Below are 13,293 nucleotides of genomic sequence, written 5' to 3' on the forward strand. Positions count from 1 at the left end.
ACACAACTAAGAGCTTTGTGATTAAGGTTGCCCATTCTGGGTTGGGAAATTCCTGGAGATTTTGAGGGGGAAGTCTGGGGAGGGGGGGCTCAGTGAGGTGTAATGCTGTAGACTCCAACCTCCAGAGCAACTATTTTTTACCAGGGGAACTGAGCTCTGTTTTCTGGGTATCTGTTGGAAATCTGGGAGACCTCCAACCCCATCTGGAGCTTGGCTACCCTATAATTGTGGCGACTTTAAAGACTATAACAAATTCATTGTGGTACAAGCTGATATACTGTAATGTGGTTACCAATATTCCCACAAGTCTCTCTGTGGGTAGAGCTTGAATACTTACATCATCAGTGGGTGTATAACAGGTGCTTCTCCCTGCCCTGAAGCACTTCATTTGCTAATTCCCGCAGATTAACCTTCAGCTAAGGGCACAGTTGCTGAACCAGGTTGAAAACTGGCAAAGAAGCCTGAAAAACTGATCGACTGGAAGTTAAAATGTTGAATTTATTTATTTTAGAACTTGACACTTTGCCAGTGGGTCCTATAAGAAGAAGAAGAGTTTGGATTTATATCCCCCCTTTCTCTCCTGCAGGAGACTCAAAGGGGCTTACAATCTCCTTGCCCTTCCCCCCTCACAACAAACACCCTGTGAGGTAGGTGGGGCTGAGAGAGCTCTGAGAAGCTGTGACTAGCCCAAGGTCACCCAGCTGGCGTGTGTGGGAGTTCACAGGCTAATCTGAATTCCCCAGGTAAGCCTTCACAGCTCAAGCGGTAGAGCGGGGAATCAAACCCAGTTCCTCCAGATCAGAGTGCACCTGCTCTTAGCCACTGCTCTTAGCCACTACGCCACTGCTACTCCTACAGCAAGCCCTACAGGGATAGGGGGGGTACAAGTCTAAAATATAAATAAATAAATATAAATAAATTTAAAAGTTAAAATCAATCTCCAAAAAAATAGCAGCTATGATAACAATCCACATACCCCCATCCTCTATAAATAGCTCACTCCAGTTTCTGTTAATCCAGAAAGATCTCAGAGATCAATATAAGACTCTGTTCTCTTCGGTTACCCTGAATAGGCAGTCTTCACTTTAGCGAAACCATCGCTGCCTTGGTCATCCAATCTCAGTCCATGTAATCAGCCAGGGGACAGTCGAGTGCCTTGAACTCTAGGATGGTCTTCTATTTCTGTGGCTGGACTGGAATGAGAACAACCAGTGCTTTAAAATAAGGACCAGTCATAAGGGTGCACTGCAGATGGATTGCATAGGGGTGATTACATCCCATTTTAAAATACTTTCCATGGGCCGCTCAAGACGTCAGCAGCGACGCCGATGACGCCGCGAAATGGCGACGCATCCCAAAAGCTGCCACACAGACAGGCTGAGCTGCGCGGCGCCCGCGAGCCCCGCAGAGAAATGTGGACGGGTGTTCGCGAAGGCGGAAGCGGCGGGCGTCTTTCGCTGATATTGCGCCTGCGCACTTGTACTGCAGAAGTCCCGACGCCATGCCCACGCGCAGCAAGCGATGGGACAACGTGACTGCCCTGATGTCCTGCCCGGCCCCCCATCTGTCGCCCCTCCCAGCTACCGTCAGTCCCAGTGCATGGCGTCCAAAGGTGCTTTGGCCACAGGGAAAGCACCAGGGACGAACGCAGGTGTGGGGAAAGGTGACCCAGCTACCGCCTGGCAGTCGCCATTTTGAAGACGCTCCCTTTGGCGTTGTTCGCGAAAAGGGCGCGCCATACAGGGGAAAAGAGTGGTTTTGCTGAATACCGGCGCTCATACCGGTTTAATGCTTTCCGCTGACGGCGAATAAGACTGCCGCTTTCGCGCCGCGGCGTAACGCCTCGCCATGGCGTTCTTTTTACCGTTGCCACGACGTCATATTTCGCCCGTGCGGAAACGGCCATGGTTTTTCCTATGCCTGTTTCTGCCTCTGCAGGGTACTTGTACTGCTTCTAGGTAGGGAGATCTTTTTCCTCAATGCGAGCACAAGAGTCACACATTCTGCTTTGTCCGTTACTCAAACTTCCTTAGATTCCTGCATCCATGAGTCCCTATTAAGAGGTACCATGGCATAGGGGCTTTAAGAGCTGCATGCCGATGAATGACTGAGATTGCAGCTGGGCATTGTCTGTGCATCATAGGAGCCTATTTGCCAGGTCTAGGGTTAAGCAGTGCTAACAGAAGAAGATTAACTGGCCCCATTGTCCAGCCAGGCACATCTTAGGTCCAGGGGGGAAAGTTCAGCAGCCAACTGTCTTAACCTCCTACGCAGTGGCGTAGGAGGTTAAGAGCTTGTGTATCTAATCTGGAGGAACCGGGTTTGATTCCCAGCTCTGCCGCCTGAGCTGTGGAGGCTTATCTGGGGAATTCAGATTAGCCTGTGCACTCCCACACACACCAGCTGGGTGACCTTGGGCTAGTCACAGCTTCTCGGAGCTCTCTCAGCCCCACCTACCTGACAGGGTGTTTGTTGTGAGGGGGGAAGGGCAAGGAGATTGTAAGCCCCTTTGAGTCTCCTGCAGGAGAGAAAGGGGGGATATAAATCCAAACTCCTCCTCCTCCTCCTCCTCCTCCTCTTCTTCTTCTTCTTCTTCTTCTTCTTCTTCTTCTTCTTCTTCTTCTTCTTCTTCTTCTTCTTCTTCTTACTCAGACTTGACACACAAGATCAGTGGTATGCCTTGGGGGGAGAAAGAGGGGGCTGACACCCAGGTAGCATTTCTGAGGGTCATGTGGGGGCCACATTCAGCTGCTTCTTCCCCCTGTGCCCCACCCACCAGCTTCCACCTGCTGCTCACCCGGCCTGCTCACCCACTGCTCACCTGGCCCGTCCCCCTTTCTTCCTCTCCTTTCTCCGTCTGTTGCTTCCTTTGTTATCTCTTACTGAATGAGCTCTTGTTTTCTCCAACTTAACTGAGCTGCTGCTGTTCTCCTGCTTCTTGACATTTTTCAGCATCACTTTCTTCTGTTCTGGATCATATTGCCGTTTCTTCTTGTCTGCAAGTTTAAAAAGCTGGAGTACTTTTGATTACTTTCGTTTGTCATCTCCTTGCCATACCTTGTTGTTTTTCAGCCGTTCAATATGTTTAGAATCCTCTTTGCTCTTTCTACTGACATAGCCAACTTTTTACTCCATTTTCTTGTTAGTTAGATGTAGCCGTGCCTGAGAGGAATGTATTTAGTACAGTTCCTCATGTGCAAGGTATAATACAATGGCCTGCATGGTGCTTTGCAGCCCAATCCAGAGTGCTTTATAGCCCAATCTGGAGGGCTGCAGTGGCCAGGGATGGTGCCGTTGCCCTGCCACCCCCAGAGGGGACCCATGCAGCACAGGTAGACTGTGAAAACCCTTGCTGCTGGAGAAGGAAGAAAACCCTTGCTGCTGGAGAATCCTTCGGTTCGAATTTTGGACTACATTAGGATTGGACCATCAGCCCCTGCCAGCATGGCCAATTGACCATGCTGGCAGGGGCTGATGGGAATTGTAGTCCATAACATCTGGAGTGCCAAAGGTTCTCCACCACAGCCCTATAGTGTGAAACAGACTTACGCCACCCTTATGCCTCTCTGTTGGCCCTCCACACTGGCATAAGTGCCACTTACATCAGCGGGGTGGATGAATGGGCCAGCATGGCCCTGCACCAGCTCTAGGAGCCAATTCACACATACACTCTCCAGACTGGGCTACCCATATTATTTTAACAAAATAACAATGTGCATATCGATCAACATATAGCAGTGTATAGCAGATGGGTTCGCATTATTTCATTTATTTGCTTTGAAATTATTTCAGAAAAAGCACCTTGGCTGGGCTTGGCTCCAACACTGCATGAGCAGAGAAACATAAATGGACTCATCACAATTCTGCTTGTGCAACACTTTGCTTTTTTAACTCCCATGTTAATCAAACTCCAGCGAAAAACTATCTCAGCTTGATCACTTTTGCTTCTCTCTCCCTCTGTTCAAATGTCAGACTGCTGTTTCTCACGTACACGTCTTCCAGGATCTCATTTCATCAGACCCTACCCCTGGAAGTGAACTCTGGGGAATATCTGCAGCCATATAAGAAACATTAATGTTCTCCGACCACTCATTCACTAGCCAGCCACATTCACAATATGCTTCACTTCCAATATCTGCAGCAATGTGCCCTTTATTGAAACATTCCACAGGAGTCCAATGCCTTCTTTGTAGAATATTACTTCAAACAAGCCATAAATTGAAACCTACAGTGTGGTTTAATACTTACCAGTACCTCCTTTTATTGTCTGAGTCGTACATTGGTCCATTCTGCACAGCACAAAAAAGATGTCTGTGATTGCTTTTTTTCACTCTGCACACCCAAGATAAGACATCTTAAAAAGAGATGGCTTCTGAGTGCTTCCCGGGCAGCAAAAAGGCATCAGAGAGGAAAAGAGGCTGTTTCCCACCCAATCGTTTTGCTCTCTGGTCAGTTTCACCCATCAGCTTGTGCCCAACATTTTGTGTGCAACTGAAAGGATTCCTCCTGCCTCCATTTGTTGAAGGTTGCGCCAGGACGTTTGCTCTGTAGGCTCTGGTCTTGGGCACCTTTTCAGCCCCCAAAATACTTTTTTTAAAAGCTGGTGCAGTGGGGAAAATGATTGGTCATTGCTACAGTGGTATAACACTGCTTATTTATTTAAAACATTTTTGTGCCATCTTAGGATTTTCAAGCAGATGACCAATCAAAAATTAAACGAGTCTTAACATACATACTACAAAAATAATGAAAAACAACAATTTAAAAACATATATAGAATAAAAACACACACACAGGAAGAAAAGTCAGCGAGAGAAAACCAGATAAAGTATGGCCCGGCTACCAATGGCCTGTTCCGCTCAGCTCAAATAAGATGTCCTGAGGATGCAAAAAAGAAAAAAAAGGCAACCTGAGAAAGCACTCCGCACAGCCTTTTTCTCAAGACATTCTTAGGATGCTCTATTTCTGCTCAAGACATCTTATTAAAAAAATATGCTTCAAAGTGCACCTTTTCACTCTAAGCTGCCTGCAAGACATCTCCTGCCTGGCTGTTCGGAATGCAGAGCCTAGGAGGCGTCTGAAGAGATTCTCCCTGCCACCATTGGCTGAAGATTGCCCCTTGATGCAGGCTCTGATCCTGGGCGCCTTTTCAGCCCAAAAAGTATATAGCTGTTCTCAGGTGGTCCTGCCAATTTTGGCAATATATAGTTTACCTTTTAAAAATTTTTTGGGGAAACTCTCTTCATAGCTATATAGACACACATATGATAATCTTAGCCGCTCAGAAGACAGGTCTGCTGTCCATTGAAAAGCATTTTGGGTTTTCCGGGTTGTGGGTTTTCCGGGCTGTGTGGCCATGATCTGGTAGATCTTGTTCCTAACGTTTCGCCTGCATCTGTGGCTGGCATCTTCAGAGGTGTATCTCTCTGTGATACACCTCTGAAGATGCCAGCTGCAGATGTATGTGAAACGTTAGGAGCAAGATCTACCAGACCATGGCTGCACAGCCTGGAAAACCCACAACAACCAGTTGAATCTGGCTGTGAAAGCCTTTGACAATACACAGAAAAGCATTTGGTCAACTTGCTCTCCATGGACCACTTTAGTTTTTTTTCTTACTGCACAGAAAAGCCACTGAGTGGGCATGGAACTCCTTCATAGGATCCAAGCCACTCTCTCCTATCTACTTGAAATCTGGCCAGCCCAGTTCCATGACTGAAAGTTATAATCACTTAGCATGCCATCCCAACTGAATTGAAGACAAAGAAGTGGCAGTGAGAAGTGAGTTTCCCATTGAAATAAATACAGGTAGAATGGAGAAAAAAAACCTTTTCCTGTTTTTTTTGTAATAAATAGAACAAATGCAATTTTAAAGAGCAGGGTGGTCTGATTTCCATTTTATAGCTTTGACAACTCCAAGATTGGAAATTTGTAGGGAGTTGGAGCATAGGAAGGGTAGGGGTTTGAAAAATGAGGGACCTTTGCTGAGTATAATGCCATAGAGTCCACTGTTCAAACCGGGGGAACTGACCTCTGGAGATCAGTTGGAGTTCTGAGAAATCTATAAACCCTACCTAGGGAATGGAAACCCAATTTCCATAATCAGAGGCTGTAAATATCTGAATACCAGTGCTAGGAGGCAGCATCAGGGGAAGGCTTTGGCCTGTAGCCCTGCAAACTCTGCCTTGGGAAATTTCTGAAAATTTGGCGGTGCCTGAGGAGAGTATCATTTGGTGAAGGGAGAGAACTCAGTGAGGATGTGATACTGTGAATCAACCCCCTCCCTTAAGGTGCCATTTTCTCCAGGAGCAGTAGTAGTCAAGAGACCAGCTGTAACTCTAGGAGAACTCTAGAGTTGCCAATCTTCAGGTGGTGGCTGAAGATCTCCTTCTATTACAACTGATTTCTAGGTGAAAAAGATCAGCTTATTACCGCTCCCCGGTAACTTAAAGTGATTCTAGGGGTGATTCCAAGTGATTTCAGCTCGTGACAGCAAAGCGAAGAGGAAAGGCGCAGGAGATGGAGATTCCTTGAAAACAGGTGGATTGTTTATTGGCAAGTGATTCCTCAAAACAGCTCAGCAAAAAGCCATGCCACGAAATCAAGCGCAGATCATGTTATACACACAAATCTGGGGGAGGGGGCAAGGGCAGGAGGGGAGGCAGGTAAGGGGGCAGGTCCTTAACCCTACAACAATAGTAAACATCAACATATCAAAAGAAAGGTACAGTTTCAAGTTCATGAATGGAACTGTGAAGTCTCGTGGTCGAACGTCTTCTCGTGGCATCGCAGAAGCAGGGAGCGGAGAGCATTTCATTAATAAAACTTGGGCGACTGATAACACACCCAGGAGTCTTGTTATCTGAGGGTGTTGCTCATTGTCCTGCCCTGAGGCTCCTGCCTCTTGGTCCTAAGACAAAAGGAAGTTCAAATGGTCCAATGGTCCAAAGACAAAAGGAAGTTCAAATACACACACACACACACACACACACACACACACACACTCTACCTAAAAACAACAATTCCCCCAAAATGGTTACAAACGCTATTAAAATCAAACGAAGATTAATGTAACATCAAAGAATCTACAACGTAATAAAGAATGCCTACATATATGTTGAAACAAAATAAAGAAAAGGATTGTTTGAGCAATGTTTGTTCCCAGTGAGTGGTTTTTGTCACTGGTACACATGCCCTTTTCATTTTCTGGCTCCATGGGGTGCACTGTGGTGCAAGAAGGTTATTTTTAGAAGGAAAACATAATTTCCATTTCTCCAGCGGTAACAAGCTCAACTGAAGAAAATGGCTGCTTAGGAAGGTGGACTCTATAGCATTATACCCAGAGGCGGAGCAAGAGGAAACTGTGTCCAGGGCAGCACGTGCACACCCTGCTCCCCCGCCGCCACCATGCCCCCTCCACAGCCCAGCCACGTCTCTCCTGAGGCTCCGCCCAGGGCGTCACACCCTGTTGGTGCTATGCCACTGATTATACCCCACAAGTACTCCCCTCCCCCAAACCCCAGTCTCCTCAGGCTCCACCCTCAAAATCTCCAGGTGTTTCACAAACCCAGTGCTGGTAACCCTACTGGTAACCCTAAATATCAGTCAGCCCTCCTAGGCAAGTGGTCTGGCCACATGAGAAACAGGAAGCTTGACTACATGATCCAGCAGGGTTCTTCTTATGTTCTTGAAAAGAAATGCAAACATTTTTTGCATGCACTGCACCCTATGCTATTGTGAATTAACATCCTTAATGGATTAAATAAAATCCCTGCCAATTCTCTTCTTAGCAAGTCATCCTGACAGCAACTTATACTACTGAGGACACTTTTTTAAAATGAGGAACAGCCTTTTAACAGAAACCTACCCACATCAATTTGCTTTGAACTTCCTGAAACAAGCAAAACATTGTCTGTTCTAAAAGCATTAACCTGGCGGCTCCCTGGTATGAATGACTTTTATCTATGGATGATGGATATTTTGCTTAAATTCAGCATTGTAATTCTGCACGCTTTCTTGTTAGTCTTTCAAGAAAGGCATGACTGAAAATAAGAGACATAAAATATTTTGAAAAAAATATAAATATGTACAATACCTTTCTTATCAAACCTAGATTTATTTTACTGTTTTATTGGCATAAATACATAATTTACAAATCAGCGAGCATATTGAATTTACTATTTTGAGAATTTATGGAATTTTGAAGTGTAAATGCTTGAGTTTTCTCCAAGCAAATTGGTGAATATACACAATTCTTGAGAGTAAAAGTTAGAAATGGCTTCTCTGTGGTGTCATCTTATTTCACGTCTCGCCTCTTAAGTCCTTTATTGGGCCAGGGCTTTGGAGAACATAACTGGTATAAACCCTAGACACATCATCACCATGGCCTTCTGTTTACAGGCAACCTGATATTGCTAGAAACTCTATGGTTTTACTGAGCTTTTACCAGTGAAATAATGACACACTGGCCCACACCTGAAAACCCTAGTGATCCATCTAGTCCAGCATACACAGTGCCAACCAGTTGCCCTTCAAAGTCAAACAAACTAGGCAGTGGCCAAGGTCCTCGCTTGCTGCTGCTTCTGAGCATTGGCATTCACAGACTTGCTGCCTGCATAGACTGAGGCTTCATTCAGTCACATGGCTAGTAGCCTTTGGTGTACCAGTCCTCCATGAATCTGTCTAAACTCCTTTTAAAACTATATGCTTGGAGCTATGTTCAGTTTAATATTAAAAGTGCCAAACAAAAAAACAGTGTTAGGTCTGGGACTCTTCGGCTTACATGTTCCCCTAAGACAGCAATGTTCTGTGATTTTGTGCAGGTAGTCATACTTTCCTACTGCTGTGACAGTCCTCATTGCCTCCTCTCTGGACTGCCCTATTACATCTGCTTTTCTGCAAGTTTCTTTACAACATGGTTATCCGTTTATTGTCTGTACATGGATTCCTCATGGATCAAAGGTGAATTGAGAAAGCATGAGAGAAAACCAGGAAACCATGGAAAGACCACAAATGGACAACCAGTATTGTGAGGAAGCTATCCCCCCCCTTTAAGCTGCAGTTCAGCATGGAAATAGGGGGGGGGGGGATCTCATGACAAATCCCTTTGTGAGGGGGAAAAAGAAGCCACTTTGGTTGTCCTGATAATGTGAAATAAGACATACGAGGCAAAATATCTATCTGTATATAAATGGTTGAAATAGAGTTGCCAAACACACAAACCATGATAAAAATAAGAACACCACTTAACACAGCTTGCAGTTTGTTGCTAAGAAACTGCTGCTTTATACTTTCATTATTGTCATTTGCAGAAACATTTCTGGTTGTTCCCTCGTCTCTTCGTGTCTGCTCAATATAAGAAGTATAATTACAATGTTCATGAAGTCAAATCACGGGCCACATGACCCCCACCCCACCCCCTGCCGCCCAACAAGCCTTGTGGGGTTGGGGGTGCTGCCATTTCCTGTTTCTGTAGCTCAGAGTTCTTCCAACCCAACATGGAGGAGGGAGAGAGGTGCAGGGAGGGAATGGCTGTCATCACAAGCTGCTGCGTTGGCATAAACCTCCTGAAATAATTTCAATAGGCCTTTCAGATGCGGCAGAATGGTTTGAGGCGTGTATCCTTGGGCTGCAGCTCCGATTCCGTTTATCTGAGGAGTGACAATCAATGCTCCATTTGCACAATACCACACAGAGCCACATACAATGTGAGGGAGAGGGTATCCTTCCCCCATTTGATGCTCTACTGCTGTACTTATTTAGCAGGAATAATCCTTGCTTTCTGGTACCCTCCTCCCCCCGGCCCTGTTTTTAATGTACTGCTAGTTTTGCTTTTGGTGGGAATGGGAAGGGATGTTTTGTTAAGATCTAGTTTTGTTATTTTTTTAAGAGTTCAGTTCTCTCAGTTAAACCTCTGAATGGGGCAGATGGTGACTTCTTGTTTCTTACCTCAGGGTAAACTGTGTGAAGGCATGGGGCTGCCAACCTCCAGGTAAGGCCTGGAGATCTTCTAGAATTGGTCTCCAGTCTACAGATAGTAATTTTCCCTGGAGAAAATGGTTGCTTTGAAGGGTGAACTCTATGGAACTAAACCCCACAGGAGTCCTTACCCTCCCCAAGCACCGTCCTCCAAATCTCCAGGAATTTTCCAACCCAGAGGTGGCAATCCTATGAAGGTACTGTATGCTACACAGTCTGCTATTTCATATGTTGCAGCTGCCAAGATGTATTTTGAACAGCTGATAACATGGCTCGGAAGATTGTGTTGTGTTAATACAGCTTTACTCCGAAGAAAAAACACACCCCATAGCTTTTAAATCAGCAGAGGTCACAGGCTTTTACAGAGTAAATAAATGCAATACAGACTTCAGCAATATATAAAGGTATTGGCACCTTGGGCAATAAACCTTAAAGGTGTTGCAAGTGCTATATCTATTTTATTTTCATTTGTGAAATATTGGAGACAAGTCTCTGTGTGGTTATAAAGGTTCGTATCAGCTCAACAATATACCATCTATTTTCCTCCCTTACAAAACCTGTCTAAAGCATTTGCATTATGTCTTTAGAGAAGTCACCCACACAATCTATTCACTTATACCGTTCCTTATTTCCCCCCTCCACACCAGCTTCTGCCACTTCAGACACCCCGTTCCTCTCTCTTCATTGAAAAGTTCAAAATGGGCAGGAAATTAAGGCTGGATCAACACAACTGGATATTGCACTCTTGTAACCCATTCACTTCCTAGATTGGGGGCGCAATCCTTTTTGAGCTTGTGTACACCTTTTGAATTCTGGCAGCATGAGGGGCAGTTAGGCACAGTCACACAATGATTGCCACAGCTTACCTTCACTCACACAGTGACTGTGCGCTGTGGTGAAGGTGCTACCAAAGCATCATTTTTAAAACTCTGACCTACAATGGCCAATCAGAAGCCTTCCAGGGCACAAGCCTCACCCATCTTCTAAAAAACATTTGGTGGGTGCAGTGGCGGGATTCAAATAACTTAACAACTGGTTCTGGTGGTGGGATTCAAATAATTTAACAACTGGTTTTTTACAAGCACCATTTTAACAACCGGTTCTGCCGAAGTGGTGCGAACCTGCTGAATCCCACCACTAGGTGGGCGCCAGGAAAAGTGTCAGCTCGGGCACCATGTTGGGGAGGCTTATCTGGTGAACCAGGTTAGCTTGTGCACTCCATGCCAGCTGGGTAACCTTGGGCTAGTCGCAGTTCTTTGGAGCTCTCTCAGCCCCACCCACCTCACAGAGTGTTTGGGGAGGGAGGAGGGAAAGGAGATTGTAAGCCCCTTTGAGTCTCCTTACGCGAGAGAAAAAGGGGGATATAAATCCAACACAACCTATTCTTCTTTTTTAGATTTTCCTATTCAGACAGGAAATCCTGAAAGGGAATGAGGACAATAGTGCAGTGCTCAACAATGTGTGGATTCATTGTGTGTTGGCACGAAAGAAAATGGGAAACATACCTAGAGGTACCAACTGAAGGGCTATTGTCTGTCATCCTTTGGCTGCTTGTGGGAAGAAAATCTGCTCTTGTCTCTGTTTTTCCCCCTTTGTATTTACATTTTTGAATTATAAACTGCTTTGGGTTCCCAAGTGGGGAGAAAAACAGGATGCATATAAATACGTAAATCCTACCATAGACTGCAATCTGTACTGTTCTGAAAGCTGCTACTATCTTTGATGGCTACAATATATAACCAGCAATCTCATTGGAAGTATTGGCAGACAGACATTGTGGTGGAGTAGTTAAGAGTGGAAGAATGTAATCTGGAGAACTGGGTTTGATTTCCCACTCCTCCATATGAGTGATTCCCCACACCTCCATAACCTTAGGTTAGTCACAGTTCTCTCTGAACCCTCTCATTTTGTGTGATGGTATACTTTGTAATGTATGATATTGTGATTTGTTATTTTGCTGACTTTATTCCCTATGTCTATGAATTTTTTGTATACTGTGATGCTTATTGATGTTTGCTAGTATTGATATTGCTGATATTGATATTGTTACTTATACTATTGCTGTGCGCCGCCCTGAGCCCTTCAGGGGAGGGCGGGATATAAATTGAATAAACTAAACAAAACTATTTAAACTCTCAGCCCCACTTGACTCCTAGGCTGATTCCGCATGGGCCAAAAACAGTGGTGTGAAAACGGTGTGAAAACAGTATAAACCCTTTTACACCATTTTCACATCGTTTTCAAACTGCTGTTTTTGGCCCATGCGGAATCAGCCATAGAGTACTGACTGTGGGGAGGGGAAGGGAAGGCAATTGTATGCAGCTTTGGGACTCCTTATGGTAAAGAAAAGTGAGATATAAAAATCAACTCTTCATCTAGCTGAACTGTACTACAAGTCTGTAGGAGTATATGGAGGGTTAAATGTTCAAATGTTACTTACACAGGTGATTTCTGTACATCTAGTCTATGTGGGAGAAATCAGAATTTTCCTAGATGTGTGAATTTTATATGCAGAAAAAGCTATTTTTTAACATATGGGGGAAAAATTCAAAGATTCATTCCCCCCTTCTGAAATTGTACAGTATGGTGTGAGACAGAAAGGACTGATTGGCTGGGAGCAATTGTTGTTCACCATAGATGACTAGGGAAGGTCTGAATTACAAGGCTGAAATTTCAATGGGTTTAGATTGGAATTATTCAGCATAAAAACATTGCACTGTAAATTAAATATGTGCACAAAGCTTATGAAGAATTTTAAAATGCTAGAAAAGATGCATAAAATTGTAGAGCACTGCTGTTTTAAGGCAACAGGTATGCCAAATAATCCTAGGCCCAGTGCATTTGGTTTGGGCACTTTTGGTATTAAACTAACTATAGATCTCAGTTCAGATTACTCATATCAGGCAAATTAGAATTGGACCACAATGATGCAAGAATACAGCAATACCCATTTAATGTTCACAGAGGCACGCCCAACGTCAGTTTTCCATGAGATTGTAGAAATCAAGAACTGTTGTCACTAACCTTTATGGTATAACCTTGCTTTTATCACCATTTTTAAAAGGTAGAGGACCATTTTTACCTAGAATGGAGATCAGATAGTTCACAGAACACTCATCTTCAGCTTTAGAAGAATTGTTCTCCCTATTTGCTTTTGACCTGGTTACACTTGCTTTTATTACAAATCCTACATAACACTTCTTCTCAAATGGATCCGGATCCAGTGAACTGAGTGGCTACATGCAATCTCCACATCTCCTGCTTTCAAGTCTTCCTGAGGATACAGTGGGCACAGAGACCGCATTATTACTACTA

This window comes from Sphaerodactylus townsendi, linkage group LG02 (genome assembly GCF_021028975.2).
Source record: "Sphaerodactylus townsendi isolate TG3544 linkage group LG02, MPM_Stown_v2.3, whole genome shotgun sequence".
Classification (NCBI taxonomy): Eukaryota; Metazoa; Chordata; class Lepidosauria; order Squamata; family Sphaerodactylidae; genus Sphaerodactylus; species Sphaerodactylus townsendi.